General features: G+C 39.1%; 1 protein-coding gene across 27 annotated transcripts in view; it reads right to left on the bottom strand.

Moving 5' to 3' along the window:
* Nucleotides 1-21,326, bottom strand: part of ESRRG (estrogen related receptor gamma) — a 696,316-nt gene that overhangs the window by 414,364 nt on the left and 260,626 nt on the right. For 5 of the 27 annotated variants that reach the window (XM_069544604.1, XM_069544601.1, XM_069544577.1 and 2 more), the window contains exon 3: nucleotides 18,075-18,211. The exons of the other annotated variants lie outside the window; for them this stretch is intronic. The gene's annotated coding sequence lies outside the window, so the exon portion shown is untranslated. The remainder of the gene's footprint in view (nucleotides 1-18,074; nucleotides 18,212-21,326) is intronic. 27 annotated transcript variants of the gene reach the window in all.

The following is a 21,326-nucleotide window of genomic DNA, read 5'->3' on the forward strand; positions in this document are numbered from 1 at the left end:
AGTTCAAGAGTTTACAGGGGGTTGCACTCAAGCTCAACTTTTTGGTAAATGGTTACGGGGCACTGAACCCACACTCCAAAAAACTAACAAACAAAACACTGTTGATTTCCCGTCCACTGCAATTCATCTCTCCCTACAATTGCCATGACAGTCTCTGATTACTGATATTATTATCCCCAGAAGATGGTTCATGGAAACTCTCATCCCCTGCTAGGCTGTCCCAGTTTTATAAAGTGAAAATCTGGTCAGCTTACTCTACAGGGGAAAAAAAGGCCACCAGGAAAAAAAAAAAAAAAAAGCTGTTTAAAAAGGATAGCAGCTGCTACGATGCAGCATTAATGCAGACACAGCAGAGAGAAGGCAGGATGTCTGTTTTGCTGTTTTGCTTGTCTTTTTTCTCCTTACTCCTTTAGTGACAATATCACTAGAGAGTTAATGGAAGCACTGTCATGGAATTTTCGGAACAACAAAACGGTTTCTCTCCCTAATTGTTTCAAATGCAATGCATTCTCCTTCCAAAGAAGGAGAATTTTGCAGCTTTCTTTCTGTTCCTAAATTCATCTCCATCTCCCAGTACCCTTTCCAAATAAGGTACATTTATATCACGTTTAAACAAGCAAAATGAAATCAAGTAACACAATCTTAATTAGGATTTTATGAATTCTGAATTTGTGACCAATATTGTTATTAATCTGTACCAACAGTGTGTATTGCTTATACATTATTGTAAATAATATTAAACTACTATCAAAAAACTTTTTTCATGCACCTTAATTACTTCGGGTACACCCATTAATATTTGGAAGGCTGATAAACTAGAGCCAGAAGAAACCATTTTATCTAATATTCATCTTGCAGAGAAGAAACCTAAAATTCAGAAAAGGGGGCAGAGACTTCCTGTAATCATTTAAAAAGCCACCTAAAGATTTTCACTAAGCAAGTTTCCATTAGCTTCATTGAAATATGCTTCCAAATGTGAACCGCATTCACATTTTCTTAACATAGTATTATTAATGTTTTACTTGACTAATCAGACAAATCCTCCTAACTTCAGTATCCCATTTGTAACACCAATATCATTTACTCTCTACTTTTTATTTAGTTGAGGAAATATTTATCATACTAATTTATAATTATGTGACAGTAAAAAACTAAATAAAGTTGGAAAGTAGATTATTAAGGAGTATGAGATGTGAATTCAGCATCAAGAGAAAATTAGAATTCTCCAATATACTCTCATTTATATTAAATGTATTCAATGGAAGGACTATTTTGCAAAGATAAAAAGCATTGCTGATCCATTATTACTGAACATACACTAGGATAATTATTGCCTTTTAATATACTCTCTTTCTACCTTAAAACAATTGAACCTACAGATAAAAAATAAATATTAATTGAAGCTGAGGTCGTTCTGTATTGAGCCACAGGGAAATTCCCTAAAACACAACATAAAAGAAAAAACAAGCATAAATTAAACTGGCAAAGTTCAAATGCTTCTACTTTTATGTCTATTAAATGCTTCTTAAGATAAGCGTGAGAAAAGTTACTAAAGAAAATCTTACTAAAAATTATTTGGAGTGAACCAGTTCCTAAATAAATTCTCATTTTTTCCAAACATATATCATATTTTTTTTTATTAAAGAATGATACTCTCCAGATATATGAAGACTATAAAAAGCAGATGCAGGTCATTCTCAAAACAATTTCAAAGCTTGGTAGCTTATCAAATATGGAATTCTCCTCTGAAAAAATTAATTGTAAGTAATGAGTATCATTAGCACTGGAAAGTCATTTTTCAAAGATAGTAATAGATGTAAATCACATTTCTTCTGTCCATGAATTGCCACAAAACTTCTCTGGGTCCTTTTCCAATACTGTATGGAAGTGACAGAGGAAATGGAAGTGGATCTAGGGGTTTGAGGGGAGAGAGAGGAGTCATAACCACATCAAAAGAGACGTTAAAAAATCAAGAGCAAAAGAAATCTCCCTATTTATCTCAGTTTCCCATCATTATAGCAAAACCTGCCACCATCTTCCCCACTACAAAAAAAAAAAGTCAGGGATTAAATCTGCCACATTGGTTAAGCAAAAGAATACCTGACCCTAATTATAATCTAATGTTAAGAAAGCCAGATGTGCACTACACAAACATATGAAAGGAGAATAAAAAGTTATGGACACATTCAAGCAAACGTTTCAAGGGGAATGAAGATTTACTGCATAAATCTAATAGGAAAGATGTTTGTGAACCATCTGGTAACTGACTTATATAGCCCCATACATTAGCAACTGTTGTCATGTTTTCAAAGTACAGAATTTCAAAACTGTGCTGAAGCCTTTTGAATGCAGGGAGCTTGCAGGAAGGGATTAAAAAAAAAGTCCTAAAGAAAAGGCTTGCACTTGAGTTTTAAATAAAATTCTGAATAGTGTTTTCGAGGTTAATATAAGCACTGTCTCTATCACACCCTTACTCAGCCCTTACAACCACCTTATGGGAGGGCAGGGGGGCATTATGATAACGGCCATTTTACAGATGACATAATTGAGATTCAGAGAGTTTCAGTGACTTTCACAAGGTTACCCGGGTGATGGTTGCAGAGTCTGGATTGCAAATTCCTAGCACTCTTCATTTCCTTCGACTATTTTTAGGCTTTGAATCAGAATATGAGGTTTATCGGCTGTGAGAGGTGTCCACTTTCTTTTCGTTTACCAGACTGCTCATGAGCTAGTGTTGGCTCGATGAACAGAGGCGCGGAGGAATCCCAGGGCCAGGAACGCGCCGTGTCTCTCCTGGGAGAACAGTGAATGTTTGTTGAACGAGTAAATTAAGAAAGAATAAAGCAGATGTGGTTTAGATGTACAGAATGGAACACTACTCAGTCATGAAAAAGCATGAAATAATGCCGTTTGCAGCAATATGGATGAACCCAGAGACTATCATACGAAGTGAAGTAACTTAGAAAAACAAATATCTTAAAATATCACTTATATATGGAATCTAAAAAAATGATACAAGTGAACTTATTTGCAAAACAGAGATAAGACTCATAGTCGTAGAGAGGAACCTTATAGTTAACAAAGAGGACTGGGGGGGGGAATAAATTAGGAGTTTGGGATTAACATATACATACTATTACATATAAAATAGGTAAACAACAGGACCTACTGTATAGCACAGTGAACTATAGTCAATATCTTGTGTGTGTGTGTAATATATGCATACACAACTGACTCATCTTCTGTACACTTGAGACTAACCCAACATTGTAAATTAGCTATAATTCAGTGAAAAAAGAGAAATGAATGTCAAGCAATTCCTAGTATCTGGAAAATACTCAGCAACATGATAGATGCTGGAATAAGGAAATAAAAAATAGGTTTTTGTCTCAGTAAGACAAACAAAATGGAAAGCACAAGGTCCAAGTTATGAGAAATAAACTGTTCCATGCCAAGCGTAAGTACTAGGGCTCAGAAAAAGTTAACGGTTTCAGTTTACTTGGAAATAATTAACTGATTAGTGACAGAAAATAGGAAGGGGAATAAAAATGGCCTTTAAATAGACAAAAATATTAATAAAGCCAAAGCAAAATAAGAGCGCTTTAACAAGTAGCATTAAAAATGACATTGGTAAAACTGAGAATATGTGCGTTGTGCTAAGTCACTTCAGTCATGTCCAACTCTTTGCAACCCTATGGACTGCAGCCTGCTAGGCTCCTCTGTCTGGAAGAGTAATCTTCCCTGGGATTCTCCAGGCAAGAATACTGGAGTAGGTAGACATGCCCTCCTCCAGACGGTCTTCCCAATCCAGGGATCGAACCTGTGTCTCTTATGTATCCTGTGTTGGCAGGTGGGTTCTTTACCATCTTTAGCACCACCTGGGAAGCCCAAAATTGAAAATATATTTCCTTTAACTTTAATTTCTAAGATGACATAATAAGAAATTTAATGACTTTCACACTCTGTCAGATGCTGAAGAGTCCCAGAGGGAAAATACGTATTACTTTTCACTATTTTTTTTAGAGAGTTGCAATTTTGAAATCGTCGTCTAGATAAAACTAATGATATTTGAAAGTGGATGTCTATATTGACTGAGATCTACCTCTTCCTTAACTTCTACACAGATGACTGTCAATATGCTAAGACCATGGCTGACCCAGAAGCATGCTCAATTTCCTTCAGCTCAATTTGTTTCTAGGATGCACTGTTCGATGTGCTTTTCATGGCACCCTTATTTCTAACAAAAAGTTCAAAAAGGCAGGTTACAGAAAGGCGTCAGCAGTGACTAGACAGAGAGATTTCACTGCTTCTAAATCGTCACAAAGCTTAGACTTAGTCCAGCCAAGTGGATGGAAAGTTGAAGCTTGACGGCTCACCCATTTGGGTTCTTTGGACTTCGTCATGGCTTCCTGCTCCAACCTGAGGTCCCTACAGTATGAAGCTTCATCAAAAGCAGGCAGAACAATGGGCTGCTTCTCTGCCACAGATATATGCCCCACACCGTCCCCTCCGCCCTGTGGTAGCACCATGAGGATTCTGGGGCTGGCTTGTCAGAGCACTCCATTGCAGATAGTTACCATGAAGAATATCACTGCAAATGAGAATAGATGTCCCACACCTCTCTGGAATAGTAATTTCTTAATTCTCATTCAAATCCAGCAGGCAGGACAATATAACTCGATCTCAATTGGCCATGTGGTCCTGACGGCGTCCTGCTAATGGGCTGTTCACTTAATTTATGTAATTTTAAAAAATTAAATAGTCCTATTTTAAATCCCCACTGCAGTCCTTCAGCTCGAAAGCACACATTTAAAAGTTACAGTGTCTTTCTAAATCAGCATTACCAAACTTCTTACCTTGTTGACTATGCTCTCCTAAGTTTTACCTTTTCTTGGCTCCCCTTCTGGTTTGTGAGAAATAATTCCGAATCCCATTCACAAGTCACTTAATGCTTCAGGAAACTAGGTTTGCCAATTTGGTTTTAGACTGAAACACAAATCTGTTGCTTTATGAATATAAAGTAAGTATCCAGCTTGCTGAGTTATGATATATTTGCAAAGAGGACTACCTTAGTAGGGCAAATGCAGTGTTCAAAAGTGAACCAAATAAAATTCACTCTTTGATATACATACGATTCTAGAAAACAATTCACAAAACACTTCACTGACAGCTTACTATGTCCAATGTATTGCCCCCACTACTGGCAACTTTATCTTTTTTTAAAGAATCAACTTTTTTCTTTTTTTTCACATTTTTGAAGGTTTTTCTTTTATTAATTAATTCTTTAATGAATATAGTTGAGTATGAGTATAGTTTAATGAGTATAGTTGCTTTACAATGCTGTGTTAGCATCTTCCGTATAACAAAATGAATTGGCTATACATATATCTCCTCCCTTTTGGACTTCCCTCCCATTTAGGACACCATAGGCAACCCACTCCGGTGTTCTTGCCTGAAGAATCCCAGGGACGGGGGAGCCTGGTAGGCTGCCATCTATGGGGTTGCACAGAGTTGGACACGACTGAAGTGACTTAGCAGCAGCAGCAGTGTATTAAACAGAGTTCCCTGTGCTACACAGTATGTTCCCATCAGCTGTCTATTTTATACATAGTATCTGTACTATATATGTGTCCATCCCAATCTCCCAATTCTTCCCACACTCCCTTTTCCCCCTTGGGGTCCATACATTTGTTCTCTACCTTTGTGTCTCTATATCAGCTTTGCAGATAAGGTCAACTATACCACTTCTCCAGAGTCCACATATATGTGTTAATACATAATATTTGTTTTTCCCTCTGACTTACTTCACTCTGCATGACGTTCTCCAGGTCCAGAAAAGAAAAAAAAAAAAAGAAAGAAATTAACATAAAATCAATATCTTTATCCTAGTCTGTGTATATAGTGGCTGCCTGAACCTTCCTGTGGCTTCCCTTGGATTCAAGGCCTAGAGCAACCACACGGACACTAGGAAAGCTCTTAGAAAGCTTCTTCTCTCACTGGCTGTCAAAATCCTTGCTCTGAGGGCTCAGCAACATCTGGAACTCCTCTCGGTTTTCTCCAGTCTAGAACAGCACGTCTCTCTCTGGAATCTTCCATCAAGGATTTGGAGAGAAATGGACATTACGTCTCAGAACATATTTGAAGGCACATTCACTACTTTCTATATAGGAGACTGATTTCATTGTAGTGAGGTTCACAGGTACTTTATTTCAGTTTATAAAGTATTTTCTGATAAATTAGCTAGCTACACCTTGGGTGACAATCACACAATACAGTAGTTCATAAACAGGCTTTTTAATGGTTCGTTCTTTTTGTTTGTTTTTGCTTTTGAGGTGTGGGGCATAGGATGATGTTAAATGATGCTGGATTCACCTAATCCCCTCCCCTCCGTTCTTAATGGGTCCCTGGAACAAAGGGAAAATTAACCACTACATTCTGAAGTTCGAGTAGTCCAAGTGGAAGGAGAGAAGTGTGGCTAGATGACTTGTGTTTAGAGCAGATTTCCAGAAGGCATCAGGAGGCATGACAGAAAGAGGGTCTGACCCATTTAAACACAGAAGAGAATCTATAATTTGTGTATGCTCATTTAATATGTGTTCATCTAATCATGTAAATAAACTACATAAGGTACATACTATTAATAGCTATATACAAGACTATCTGAATACATATAATACATACCCAGGATACATTAAGTATTAGGTCTATAAAGATGCGTGTGAAGAGGACTATGAGCCAGAGCTGCTGAGGCTGCTTCTGAGGCTGTCCAGGGAAAGGGCCAAGGCGGGGGATGCTGAAGGGAAGTGAGAGCCCATGCAACCGCTGACCCGAGGGGCTATGCTTTATCTATTCTGTCAATTGAGGTCTCAAGTTTCCAAGTTAGATTTTGTTGGGGGGAGAGAGGTCTGATACTTCCTCAGTACCTTGCCAGTCTGACCTGTCATTACTTTCAGCAGGTACACGCTATCTTTGCTTCACCTGGCCCTCCTCTCTCTTCTGATAAAACAAACTATGTTTATTCCCAATTTTATTTCTTTCCACCCATCCAACTACTGCTCCTTCTTTAAAGCCAAAGTCAGGCCCCATCTCCCATGGCAACCTCTTCCTAGAAATTCCAGTTTATAACCACCTTCCTCCCTTCTCTTAATTCCTTTTCCTCTATTCGACCTCTGAATTAATGCTGTTGATTTCTGAAGATATATTCCATTTCTTCTAACTCATTTTCAGTTTTGAATTGACAGACTAAAGCCAGTATGGATGATCTCCGAAAAAGACTGTCCCCTTAGGTATGAACACTGGCAGAACACACGTCGAATCCTTTTTCCTCTCCCCATTCCAGTTAACCTGAGCCTGACCCTTGACCCACGCCATTTTACATCTCACTCAAGGCAGGGCACCGTCCCCTGCCTACAGGGTCTCCTGCAGCCGGAACAAGGAACCGTCCCTCTTTATACCTCACTGGTCAGGGCTAAGACAGCCCCAGGTCTCCCAATCCTCTCGGCTGGCTAATGTAAGAATACTTTAGTAGTCAAAGTTGGAAGACATTCACATAAACTGATGGTTACAATCTCATATTTTAAATTCAGTGTAAAACATAGTCATATAGGAAGACTACTGAATGGCAAAACATGTAAAAAATAAAAGTTAGGCCATATCTGGATACAAAAAACTGTAATAAAAAATTGGCAACACCTACATCATCCATGAATAAGTGCTTGAAAAAGTCTTTAAAAGCTTCTTCACCACCACCTCCTCAATAAATCTGTATTATCAGAAGAATCCATTTAAAGCTAAAAACTATTACTCAATTTAAAAACAGTGTTTTGTTTTTCTACTTAATTACTAGATCACCAGGATCTATGGGTATAAAAACCAGGGGTTCTTTTTGTTACTGTCTACCCACAACCCTTTAAGAAGGTACCGCTTTCTCCATTTTTCAGATAGAAAACTGAGGGTCCACGTCTGTCATCACTGAGTAGTCAGAAAGACTTGAACTTGGTTTTGGCTCACTTCAAAGCCCAGTATTCCCACAGGGCCACTTTGACCAACTGAATACCATGTTTCATGTATACAGTATTTCAGCTACCTTTCAGTTAAGTAAGCTTTCCTGAAATAGTCCAATTGATATATATTACATTCTTGCTATGGGAAAAAATACCTTCTAAGTTTCAAGGAGCTGAGTTCAAATTTTAAATTTGAACTATCAGAACAGAATCACGTTTAACTCTGAGATTTGCTATCCAAATTCAGGTCTAACTTAGGTCAGAAAAAAGGGGAAGACTTACTCTTATTTCTCAAATAAGCTGTTGCTTTTATTAAAAGATACTGTATGCTTTAATACCTCCTGGCATGTACTTGAAATTGTTTTAAAAAAGAGAAAATGTTTATTTTAAAATAATTATATATATATAATACTATGGTTCTGCCTATGGAACCCTGTGTTTTTCTATCTGCTAACATAGTTGACCTGTTCATAAGTACCTTTCAATTTTCTGTTATATACAAAAACGCCCACCCACTTCCTTTGAATGGCTGATTTTTCCTCTCTGAATGTATAATAATATATTTATCCTCTTTGAACTGTATTAAAAAGATATACCTAAACACATTCCTATCACTCCATAGAACTTTTACATGAAAAGTCTAGAAAACACTCTTTCAGTGCCACAAGAAGGAATATTTTCCCCATTTAGAAATGTTAGTTTTCAGTCTCCTGTTGAAAAATGGAGTTAAATCATGGACGCAGTGAAGTTCTATTCACGTTGAATAGTCATTATTATGGTGCCTTCTCTGCCTGATTGGTTAAAGAAGACAACACAATTTGTAATTGATTCTTCTTACCACTGAACAACTAATTTTGTCTTCCAAAAAAAGCTCTAGGGTTTATTAACTGTGCAATCACAATTTACTGAGGTCCTTTCATCAAATTAGCCCTGCAACAATGCAATTTTTCCCTTATTTTGCTTCTATTTCAAGAAGGGCTTTCTACTATGGCTGTTATTAAGACAGACAGTCACTCTCTTCTAATTTAGGTGTTTTTCTCATGGCAACAATTCATTATTACAGCTGAAGGATTTTTTTTGTAACCCAATTCTTGGCTTCCTTTTTCTTATTTCCTATTTCCTACAATGTCATAAAATGAGTTATCTCCAAATTGGAGCAACCAGTCCTTCTCCCAAGGAATATGCTCTCTTGTTCTTCAGAAACAGGAATTTCAATTTAGGAATAATCCACTCAATTTCTTTGGCTAGCCCCTCTTTTCTTTGTTTTGCTTATTCACTTATTTCACACTTAGCTTTACAGACTCAAACTTCAATAAAATGATTACATCATTAAATTTTTAAGGGTTCTTTTCCTACAGCATCCCCAAGCAGGGTGACTTTACTACATTTTATCTTTCTCTGATTTGCTTACAGGAGTATGGGATTCATAAGGACCCTCATCGATAGCTATATAGAAACCTGCTTTTGCATCACCAATGAAATGATCTAGTTCCTAGCACCCAACTTAACACTGGCCCCTCAAAGGCACAGCCAGTATCTCAAATGCCACATGCGTGGGTGAATGGGAATCCAGAAATAGAGCCCTGGAGATCAATAGATGTGGCTGAGAAAGCCTTTGCATTCTCAGGGGTAGAGCTCACTGTGTTTCTAAGTGGATCAGAGATATGATCCGCAGCCACCGTGAATGGAACGGAAACTAGATGCCATCAGAGGGAGACGCGCGTCCTAAAGAGGTGAGGTAATGCGGCAAGAATAGAGTCAGGGAAGTAAGTGCAGCCCCAGGAGTCTCAAAATCAGCTCCTACTTGCATCCCGACTCTCAGAAGAGTGAGAAGAGCCGCAAGGCAGAATTGCAGCGTTTCAAACCTTTGTATAAGAGAGGAGTCAACTTTTACTTCCTCTGCTTATCCATGAAAGTTACACACTGAGTACTCCGAGAGGGAGCACAGCATGTTTTCCTAGGAACATTGCTGACATCTTTCTACTGTGGAAAGTGGGAGGCGGGGGTCAAAGTGCTGACTCTCCACACAGAGAGATATCCACTGGAGGTGGCCTGACACATGCTCTAACTGGACACCTCTGAGAAGATTGCTGAAGCATAGATTTCAAGCCCAAATGCCTGGGAAACAGTCAATGCAGAGGGATTTTGCACATGCTAGGCACACTGTAGCAGCCTTTTCATGTAGACAGCAATTCCGCAAGTCTGTCAATCAAAGGTCCAGAGGCGGACAGACCACAGACATCCACTTCTGACCTTGCTGGGCCACCAGGACAAGGGGGAAAGAAACTGGCTGACAGTGGAAACTTTTCTCAGTGAAGTAGAATGACATAAAATTATCATTAAAAGGAACTCCTCTACTCTGGCCTCCTCTGCAAATCCACGGTAACACCATCCCATGCATTCACCTGAATCTCCAGACGGCCAGTGAGATGCTGTTACAAAGAAAAAGACAATTCTTGCTTTTAGAAGCAGACATTCATAGTTTTGTTTATAGTTTTATGTTTGTTTCCCAACAGTATTTCTCATTAGGTAGGGCATCTCATATATCCATTGACTTTGCTTTCTTGGTAAACCAATTCTTAATATATTAAGAGTTAATTCTAGGTGAATTTATGTGAGGTTATTTAAGTCTAATAATTATTTTATTGTGCATAGAAAGTGGAAGAAAAAGATGACAAAGTGTCTTTTTGAGGCTGGACTTGACAATATTGTGCTTAGTTGCTCAGCTGTGTCTGACTCTTTGCAATCCCATGGACTGTGGCCTACCAGGCTCCTCTGTCCATGGAATTCTCCAGGCAAAAATACTGGAGAGGGTTGTCGTTTCCTTCTCCAGGTGATCTTCCCGACGCAGGGACTGAACCCGAGTCTCCTGCATTGCAGGCAGATTCCTTACTGTCTGAGCCACCAGGGAAGCATATTAGATAGACTCTAACATGGAGATAGCCCAGCATGTAGATGGAATAAAATTAATTTTATCTCTGCATGAGATTCATGTGATAAAGTGAGCTTACTTACTTGAGGATTTATTGATTAGGAGACTTTTTTTTTTTTATTAAGTCCTATAATACTTTTCCCTTGAGAATAAACTTTTATAGATTATGGGTCTAAAATCTTTTATTGATATCCAACTATAAGCAATGAGTTGGAAAGGTAAAACAGAGTAAAAGTATAATCCCAACTTTATTCTCCAGGAGTTCATGAGGAGCAAGCAGTCTTACACGTAATTGGGTATTTATGATAATAATAAATGATGTACCCCCATCACTGTTCCTGTTGGGCTGGAAAGAACAAAATCAGAGCTCTACAGTGAATATCTACTGGGCAATTCCAATGGACAGAAGAATGTACTTAGCCAAATACAACTCTCTCTGCCTCCACGCTGAAAGTGTCCTTCATTTTTCAGTTGGACACATGGATGCATCAACTTCAGATATATAGTCTGTGATATCAAGACCCAACCTACGGGAGTCTTGCCTTGACGAAATACACACGAACCAGTTTTTAAAATGAATATATATTCACACATGTGCACACACACACACACACACACACACACAGCGTGTCTGTGTCCCTCTTACAGCATGCTTCTGTTGCATGTCTGCATTCTCAGTATATAAACAGATCATTTGCTTTTCTACCCATTTCCAAATCTTAGAGTAATAACTTCTAGGAAAGAAGAAATAATAAAGAATGATTACACAACCTTATTTGGGCAAAAAGCTAACATATGGGTATCAAGGCCAAAAATATGGATTTCAAGATAAAACATATGGATGCCCATATGGAAAAAAAGGTTTCCTGGCCGGAAACTCTGCTGTTGCATTTTTTATGCCTATATGTGTGGGTTTTCTTTTTTTTTTTTTTTGCCTTCTGCTGAATAACACTGTCTGCCGACAGATTCGAACGTTATAAATTCACACACAAATTTCACAGAATGCTCCACTGTTATCAACTTTATTAGATTTTTTTCTATTCTCTTAATCCTTTCATCACTTACTAGCTCAACAAGTAATGGATTTTTAGTAAAACGGCGAGGCTTATTACAATCGATCCTGAGACTGAATCTTTTCTTGATGCTTAACTAATGAAACTTATTTTTCTTCAAAACCTCAATAAAGAAAACCCTTCCCTTCACACACACTGGTTAAAGCATCTGCCTGCAATGCAGGAGACCTGGGTTTGATCCCTGGGTCGGGAAGATCCCCTGGAGAAGGAAATGGCAACCTACTCCAGTATTCTTGCCTGGAGAATCCCATGGACAGTGGAGCCTGGCGGGCTACAGTCCACTGGGTCGCAAAGAGTGGGACACGACTGAGCGACCTCACTTCACTTCACTTCACTTCACACACACACACGTATGCTCATTCATGCACACACACAATAGGTGGCGCCCTTACAATCCTGCCTCTGTTTTGGGTAGCCGTCAGACGGTTGGCATCAGACATTTATAGGTTCTATTCTGGAGAGTAATACCCCATAGAAATAGCAAAACATGGTCAATTAGGACGGGGGTCCCCAACTTCCAGTCCATAGACAGGTACCTCTTATCAGATCAGCAATGGCTTTAGATTAGAAATAAAGTGCAAAATAAATGTAATGCGCTTGAATCATCCTGAAACCATCCTCTCCACCTCCATCCATGGAAAAATTGTCTTCCCCGAAATCAGTCCCTGGTGCCGAAAAAGTTAGGGATTGCTGATAAGAGATGAACTCTTAAGAAAGTTTCCATCTTTATCTCTTAAATTGTATTCATGGAGAACTTTCTTCTTTTAAGGGATAGAAGAAACAGAGGTATCAAGAGAAAACTGCAGACTTTTGAGAAAACATGTCCTTTAATGTGGTAACTTTAAGTCACTGGATTCTCTGTGAGCAGATATTTAAATCTGAAGTATCACATACTTTACAAAAGAAAACATTCTTTTGTGAAGAACTTCACTGTGCCCCTTTTGGCATGCAGATAACTAGAACATATATTTAAATCCTAGTCTTAGGATACTGCTGGGGCAAGTATGTTATCAGATAGATAGGACGTACCCACCAAGAGCCCTTCTGACTGCAGATCTGGCTGTGTTGCAGCTTCACAGGGGAGGGGCATAGTTTCTGATTTGGGGTCCCTGGAGCTCTATCTAGGCTTCAAGAGCATCACCTTCTACCCTGAAGGTTCCTAAAGGGGTATATACATCACCTCCAACAGAGGAATTAAAACTAGCTCTTATCCCACAGAAAGAACATCGTGATGGAGTTGATCTGCAGTATTTAAAGTTACAAGGTACTATTTAAGTTCTTTCCAGTCTATTTAAGGAGGCAAAAGTGGGTACTGGGGCTTCAGATTATCCAAACTTGAGTCTGTTGGATTCTCTCTGAATCCACTTTTACCACTGGTATCAAAGGCAAAGAAAATAAGGAGGAACTAAAACTAAACTCAGTAAAGGGTGAAGCAGGGGCAAGCTGACCTATTGCAATCAACACAGCCCTGTTCTCACAACACTTTTACAGTACTCAGCTATTACAGCAATTACGGCCAGCACATCTGAATCATTAAATCGTCCTCTCCACTACTGCCTGGCTTGGTGTATCTAGACCCAGAATAAAAGCCAACTCTTTAAGTTCATATAACACAATGTTTTAAGGTAATTTTCTTTTAACAAAAGCTCACGATTGTCCATCATTAACCACATTCAGTGTCTGTCTTCAAGAATACTACCCAAATTCCTTAGTTGGGCATTGACGACCATTCACAAGTTGGTCTCAAGCTACTCTTCCTGGTGGCTCAGAGGTAAAGGATACACCTGAAACGTAGGAGATAGAGGAGATTTGGGTTCGATCCCTGGGTTGGGAATATCCCTGGAGGAAGAAATTGTAACTCACTCCTGTATTCTTGCCTGGGAAATCCCATGGACGGAGGAGCCTGGTGGGTTACAGTCCATGGGGTCACAAAGAGTTAGACATGACTGAGCATGCACCCACAAGGCTACCCTTTCCAATTCTGATATTATATATATATATATATATATATATACACACATATATATATATATATGTAAAATACACACACACACACACCACATTTAACAAACTATTTGCTATTTCTTGTAAAAACAAATACACATCTAGCTTCCAAGTCTGTGTTCCTTTGACTCTTCCATCCTAGAATATTTCTTCCCATTCATTTTCCTTCTTTCAGCAGCACTGATTGAGTAATCAATTTGCCAAGCAATGTCACAGATAATGGAAACATATTGGCAAACAAGCAGAAACAGCTCCTGAATTCAGGACGCTTACAATCTATTCCATATCTAAGCCAACCTCGAGGCTCAGCAAGAATTCCCCAATGTGTTCCTGATGCTTCAGCTAGGAAGTAGTAACCACCCCAGTTCTCTCCATCAAATCAGATGGAGAGAAATTCCACAGTGACCAATAGAGTGCCAGGGCCTGACATACAATGAACTTTCAAGATAAACCTTGGAGGGATGATGTTACAGTTAAAGAAACATTCAATTCCTTTTTTTTTTTTTTTTTTTTTCCAGCTGAGTGCATCATTTGTCCAAAGCACCTGGTCTGGCAAGTGGAAAGCCAGGAACAATCCTTATTTAATTGTGAATGTGAATGAAATGAAAGTGAAAGTCACTCAGTCGTGTCTGACTCTGCAACCCCATGGAAAACAGTCCATAGAATTCTCTAGGCCAGTATATTGAAGTTGGTAGCCTTTCCCTTCTCCAGGGGATCTTTCCAACCCAGGTCTCCTAGCTCTCCCACATTGCAGGCAGATTCTTGCACTGCAGGCAGATTCTCTACCAGCTGAGCCACAGAGAAGCCTAAGAATACTGGAGTGGGTAGCCTATCCCTTTTCCAGGGGATCTTCCTGACCCAAGGGATCGAACCCAGGTCTCCAGCATTGCAGGCAGATTCTTTACCAACTGAGCTATAAGTGAATGTGAATAGGATGGAGTTACTTTCCTCAAGGAGCTTACAACCACCATAGAGATGATCAAAAGAGGCAAGAAATATGGAATGAGGGAAGTGGGGGGGGGGTTCAGGACAGGGGGACACATGTACACCTGAGGCTGATTCATGTAAATCTATGGCAAAAACCACTACAATATTGTAAAGTAATTAGCCTCTAATTAAAATAAATAAATTTAAAAAGAAAAGAAAAAGAAATATGGAATGAACTATAGGGAAAATGATGATGGCAAGGAAAGCTGATTGCTGTAAAGGAGAATAAATGTAAACGTTGTCTGTTTTAGTGACTGCTCCTCAAAGGATAGGAAGGAAGCCTGCGTTGTGATTACTTAGGGAATACAATATATCTAATTGAAAAAATCAAAAGTAATTTGAAATTATTTTCTAAATGCAAAGTAATGTTCAAATCAATTAAAAGAGATGCTGTGATTTGGATCAGAGTCCATACAACACATTATTCAATGATTCTGGAAAGGCTTTTCCAAAATGCATGTTGGCTTGAGTTTCTGGAAATGCTGATCTCCAGACCTGAAACAGAAGCAAGCGATTTTCATGACGTTTACACTGTGGATTTTGCCCATCCCTAATTCTGTGTGCCAAATTGAGTATTCTGCTCTGATTTGATTATTACCTATGTTATTATGCCTGACTGTGGGTTATCTTACAGAAGCTGTAACTAAGGGTCAGATCAGTAAACTCAGACCTGGCAGTGAATTTCATTTCACAGACTCAGGAACCACAGGGTACAGATGCCTTAAAGCCAGTGGTCAATTTCTCTTTTAAAGGTCTTAACTCCCCGAGTCAGGTCACCTGTCCTGTAAATATTCTGAGAAAGCCTCAATCAGTTAGGCACATGCAGAAGGAAGCAAGCCAGCCAGTCCATGTAGGAGCCTGAGTGAGTCACCTATATTTACACAGAGCCTCAATCAGATGCTTCAGGAGAGTGGCTGTGTTTATTTCCCTTGCTTGCCTATGATCTCTTTATTAAGTTTGCTGTCTTTACAGAGGAATTGACAGGCTATCACTTAAAGGCTATCTCCTTCCCCTCCTGGCCTAAAATCTTATTTTTAGGAGGAAGAAAAGATGAGGGAGCTGGAGACTGGGGAGGGAGGAGGGGGGAGAGAGCTATTTATTACTTGCCAAACCTGCACATGTGCACCAGAGAACACGGTCAAGTGGTCAGAAGCAGCACTGATGTTAATTAGCAATGAAATGAGGAATGAACCAGCATTAGCCCTGAGACTAATCAATGGGAAAATCACTCCAAGCAGCAGCTTAATGAAGTAGTATACAGCTGTTTATTTTTAGCCAGTTTATCCAGACCAAAAAAAAAAAAAAAAAGAGAGAGAGAGAAATCTTGCTAAAGTATATTTTTTCAAAGCCACGGTACAGCTCTGATTTATGTATTTATAGTATAAATCCTATTCTGTGTTGTTTAGTGTCTAAGTCATGTCCAACTCTCTGTGATCCTATGGACTGTAGCCCTGCCAGGCTTCTCTGCCCATGGGATTTCCTGGGCAAGAATGCTGGAGTGGGTTGCCATTTCCTTCTCCATGGGGATCTTCCTGAGCCAGGGATCAAACCCACATCTCTTACATCTTCTGTATCGGCAGGTGGGTTCTTCACCACTGCTCCAAGTAATAGAAAAATAAAAACTTGCTAAAATATATATTTTTAAAGCCAGGGTACAGCTCTGATTTATGTATTTATAGTATAAATCTTTCAATTAATAGGACAAACCAAAAAATTAGATGGGTATAAACACCTGTACCATATCAGAAATACACTCTTAAAAATCTTCTTAACATAGATATTCATACTCATTTTGATTTCACAACACATAAACAAACAAACAAAACACACACCATTTTCCTGGAGATGTAAAACTGTTGCAATTTTTGTGTAAGTGGATTATGGAAAAAAATGCTATTAAGAGGAAATAGGATTCTTCTCTCATTTCTTTGAAAGGTGAGGGAAATCACTTAGAAAGTATTTTTGCTTATTTTCCACTTTTGAAAAATATGACTGGCATCTACCTATGAGCAAGGCCACAAAGCCTAATAATTAATATCTACTGGAGGTTTTTGATAGAAGTACATCGTGATATATATGGGGATCAAAAACTAGAAGGACAATTAGGAGGGGGAATCTTTATCATTTTATCAGGATGGTGAGAAAACAGATTAGTCAGTTTAAACAGAGTAAGTCTCTCTTTGAGAATTTCTTCCCTGGCTCTAATTGAAAGATAAATTTTTCCTCTGAAGGATACAAATGTTCTTCTTACCTTAGGAAGTTCCAAATAAACAAAAGGGACTTCTCAAGTGAGAAAGTCTTATTCACCATTCTGGGAACAAGCTTAGAGTCCACTTTCCTCCTAATGATGGCGATATTACTAAAAGTCCAAACACTGACTCTAGCCAGACAGACTTGAATTAAAATATCATTTCGTGGGGGGATGGTTTGGGGAAGGAAAAGGGAAAAAAGGAACCAGAAGAGCTCCTCTGCCATGACTCTGTTTCCCCTTCTTTTTTCTCCCTCTTTTTCTTCTATCTAGTGATTTGATAAGTGGTAGTACCCCACATGATACTGGAAAATTACTGCTTGCAAAATATGTCCAAGTAGAAATCAGGACTTAACTCTAAAGGCCTATTAGCCTCCTTTCCTTCTGTTTAACTAGAGTTTCAAAACCCTAAGTAAGGAGATGGAGCTTCTCATTTTACCCATTCTTCCAAGTCCAAGTGTCAACAATGACTTTGTTGATCCCTTATAGTTTCCAATGGGTAAGAATATACAAATAATTTTTTTTTTTAATCATGCCAAGTCTAGTGAAATGAATACACATTCTCTCATTCTCTTCCAAAGAGAGTCTATGCAAACCTTCACAAACACCTGAAAAAAATCAAGCTCTATTTCAACAGATCCAGGCTTAGGTTTGAGGCTATTAATAGGGAAGAAAAAGCGCCCATTACTGGAAGCACCTTCTGACACTTGGCCTGAGCCTCACTGTTCGGGGCCACTGCAATTTTTTAAGCACCCTTTCCATCCAATGAAGCATCTTAAGAAAACAAAAACAAAAACAAAACAACAAACCGGCCGCTAAATACAAACCTGGGAAACAACAGCCCTCAGGTAATCCCCTTTATAGGATGATTTGATAGCTCAAGAAAACGGAGACAAAGCACCGGGCCCTAGGACACCAACAGCTGGTTGGGAAATTGCCGCAGATTGTTAGGGGGACCTGCAAACTAGAGATAGGCAATGAAAAGGTTAGAAATGATAGTTAAAAAAAGACAAATTACTCCAAAGACCATATTCTTTAAATCGCTGAAGCAAAACATGTTTATTCGATTTGTTTGTATGCCTATTACAAAAATGCTACTTTGGGATTCTAGGAACCCAGTCTGTCAATTTTTCAGTTTCTGCATTTTCATGGTTGCTTAGAGCTGTTTAATGCAAATACACTTCCAATAAGAGATTTCATGCCCCTAAATTACACCCAGTTAAAAGCGAATGAAAATGTAAGGTAAATAACTATAATCAGCCATATTAGCTTTCTCTTGGCACCTCTCACTTTACAGGCATATTTAAAGACATCTCTGGGGCCCTATCCTTTTTAACAAGCAGCAGCGTATTTCCTGGAATATTACTTAAGATGCTGTGCAGTGAACATTACACAGGTTAAAATGTTACCTAGAGACCTAGAAAGAATTGCGTCTGTTGCAAGAGCCATCTTTTTTGCCACATTTTGGAATGTCTGAGAAGATGAAAGGGCATTTGCCGTGGAGGGGATGAAAGGAGATGAGAAGAGTTTAAGTGTGTCTTTCATGTGTAAGTTCATTGATCAGTCGTTGTGAAGAGCTCGGAAGTTTGAAAAAAAGTAACTCTGGGAAGAAATGAATGAGGGAGGGAAGGAAATGTACAAATGAGAAGGACCCTCTGGATTTGCCATACAAAGAAAGCTCTTCGGAGTTAAACCTCTAAATTAGCTCTTGGAGGGGGAGCCTGTTGGACGCCCCTGACTATGTTTTGCTTTCACTCTCTTTTTTTTTTTTTGGCATCGATGGTTCTTAAACCTCAGCGTCCCTGAGGATAACCCTGTGCACTGTTTAAAATGCAGAGTTCCAGGCCACCCTGAGAAATGCGGATTAAATAGCTCAACGAAGGAGCTCAGGAATCTGTTTTTAAAAAACTGAAGTATAGTTGATTTACAATGTTGTGCTTGTTTCAGGAGTATGACAAAGTGATTCTGTTACATATATTCTTTTTTGGACTGCTTTCCATTGTAGGTTATTACAGTATATTGAATATAGTCCTCTGTGCTATACAATAGGTCCTATTGCTTATCTATTTTATATGTATGAGTATCTGTTATCCCCAAATTCCAAATTTATCCCCCTCCCTTTCTCCTTTGTTTTCTATGTCTGTGAGTCTGCTTCTGTTTTGCAAATAAGTTCACCTGTATCATATTTTAGATTCTACCTATAAGTGATATCATGATATTTGTCTTTCTCTGTCTGACTTACTTCGCTTAGTATGATAATCTCTAGGTTCATCCACGTGGCTGCAAATGGCATTATTTCATTCTTTTTTATGGCTGAGTAACAGCGATCTGCATTTTTAACTAGCACTGCCAGGGTATTTGTGGATTACACTGAGAAAATGGCTCTATGATGTTAAGAGCACGCATTTTTTTAGATGCCATTGCCATTTCAAAAAGACTTTCCACCCATTCACTTAGGCTTTTCCTGCAAAGCACACACTTGTAAGCAAGCCTTCAGAAGTATGATTAGCCAGGGAACAAAGGGGAGCAAGAGATTAGAAGAACAATCAATAAATGGCTCAAATATAGGAAAATACCTTGTTCATTCAAAATATAGGATGGTATTGTTCTGTGATCCTAGGGCTCAACTGCCTCAGTTCAGTTTTGGGAAAAGTGGTAATCATTGCCTTTTGTGGGAGGCACAATTTCTGAGGAACCCAGTCATTTAAAAAAGTAAGATCTCCCCTCTATTGACAGAGCAGTCATCATTTCCGTATTATGGTACCCATGCAGTAGCGGGGCAGATAGGGAAAGAGCTGGGTCCAAGTTCAACCCACCCTGTCACTTACTGCTGGTGCAAGCTTGGGCAGGGCCGTGCTCATTTTCTGGCTCATTCCACATCTGCACGATGAATATACATTATAGGCAAAAGCAGACTTGTGCACCATAAATACAAAACAACCTCTTCACAAATGCTGAGGGTAAAATGAGATAAGAAAGTGGCGTTCTTTAGCACAGAGCCTGCAACATGAGACACGCAGACCAAATAAAATGGAGAAATAAGTTGGTCAAATCAAGCATCAGAAGTTAAATCTTAGTGACTCAGTTTGGGGCACTAATTTCCTGACTCAACTGATGAGAGGTGCCATTCATTTTAAGCTACTTAGGGAATCCTTAAGATTTGGAAGCTGGAGGTGAGGTTCATTTCATGTATTATTACTAATTCAGCTGGGAGGACTACAGTAGGTTCCCTACATGCGAACCTTCAAGTTGCAAACTTGATGGAACATGTGTTCCATCAGTGTCAGGCCTGAGTGAAACTGCAGCTTGCTCTCTTTCTCCTATTGCTGAAGATCCTTCAGCTCTACCATTTCACGCCTCCTCTCCTTCTCAAGGAGTAGAAGGGCACATGCTCTTTTCTGGCAGGATCCTGGGTCATAAGCAGGGCTGGAAAGGATTTCTGAGGGTCTCAGGGAAAGTCGGAGGGCACTGCAGATTGGTTATTGGTAGATATGTTACTAATCCCCTTATATATACTGGGGACACTTTTAGGCGATGAATAGTTAGGAAACATTATAGATAACGACAAGAAAGCTCCAGGGCTAAGAACCAAAGACACAAGAACTATAACCTAGACTTTCTTTCTCTGTAAGTACTTAAGCACTTTCATTAATAGTATTTTCTGGGACATTTGGAATTTATTCTTTGAATAAATACTCTCAAAAGCACCATTTTAAGACAGTGTTCAGGTTTGTCCATACCACGGAGCTGTGCTTTAAAAGGTATGAGTCCATGCTCTTATTTCCATTCCTTTAGCCACTAATTTTATCCATGAAAACAAAGACTTTGGGACAGGCTCAAAGGCAATGCCTTATCTGCTCAGGGGCACTGACGGTGAGGAAAAGAGATGCTCCATTTATACTTCACAATTCTACAATTTTGGAATTTCCACGGGAATGGACTGTCTTTTGACATTCCTCTCTGACTTGAATGTACAAACACCTGAAGGGACTCACCAGCCACGATGAAAGTTTTAGGGGCTTTGTTTATGGTCTCTTCTGGGGTGCTCTGCTCCCTATCCTCATTGACCACATAGCACA

This window comes from Ovis canadensis, chromosome 12 (genome assembly GCF_042477335.2).
Source record: "Ovis canadensis isolate MfBH-ARS-UI-01 breed Bighorn chromosome 12, ARS-UI_OviCan_v2, whole genome shotgun sequence".
NCBI classification, from domain to species: domain Eukaryota; kingdom Metazoa; phylum Chordata; class Mammalia; order Artiodactyla; family Bovidae; genus Ovis; species Ovis canadensis.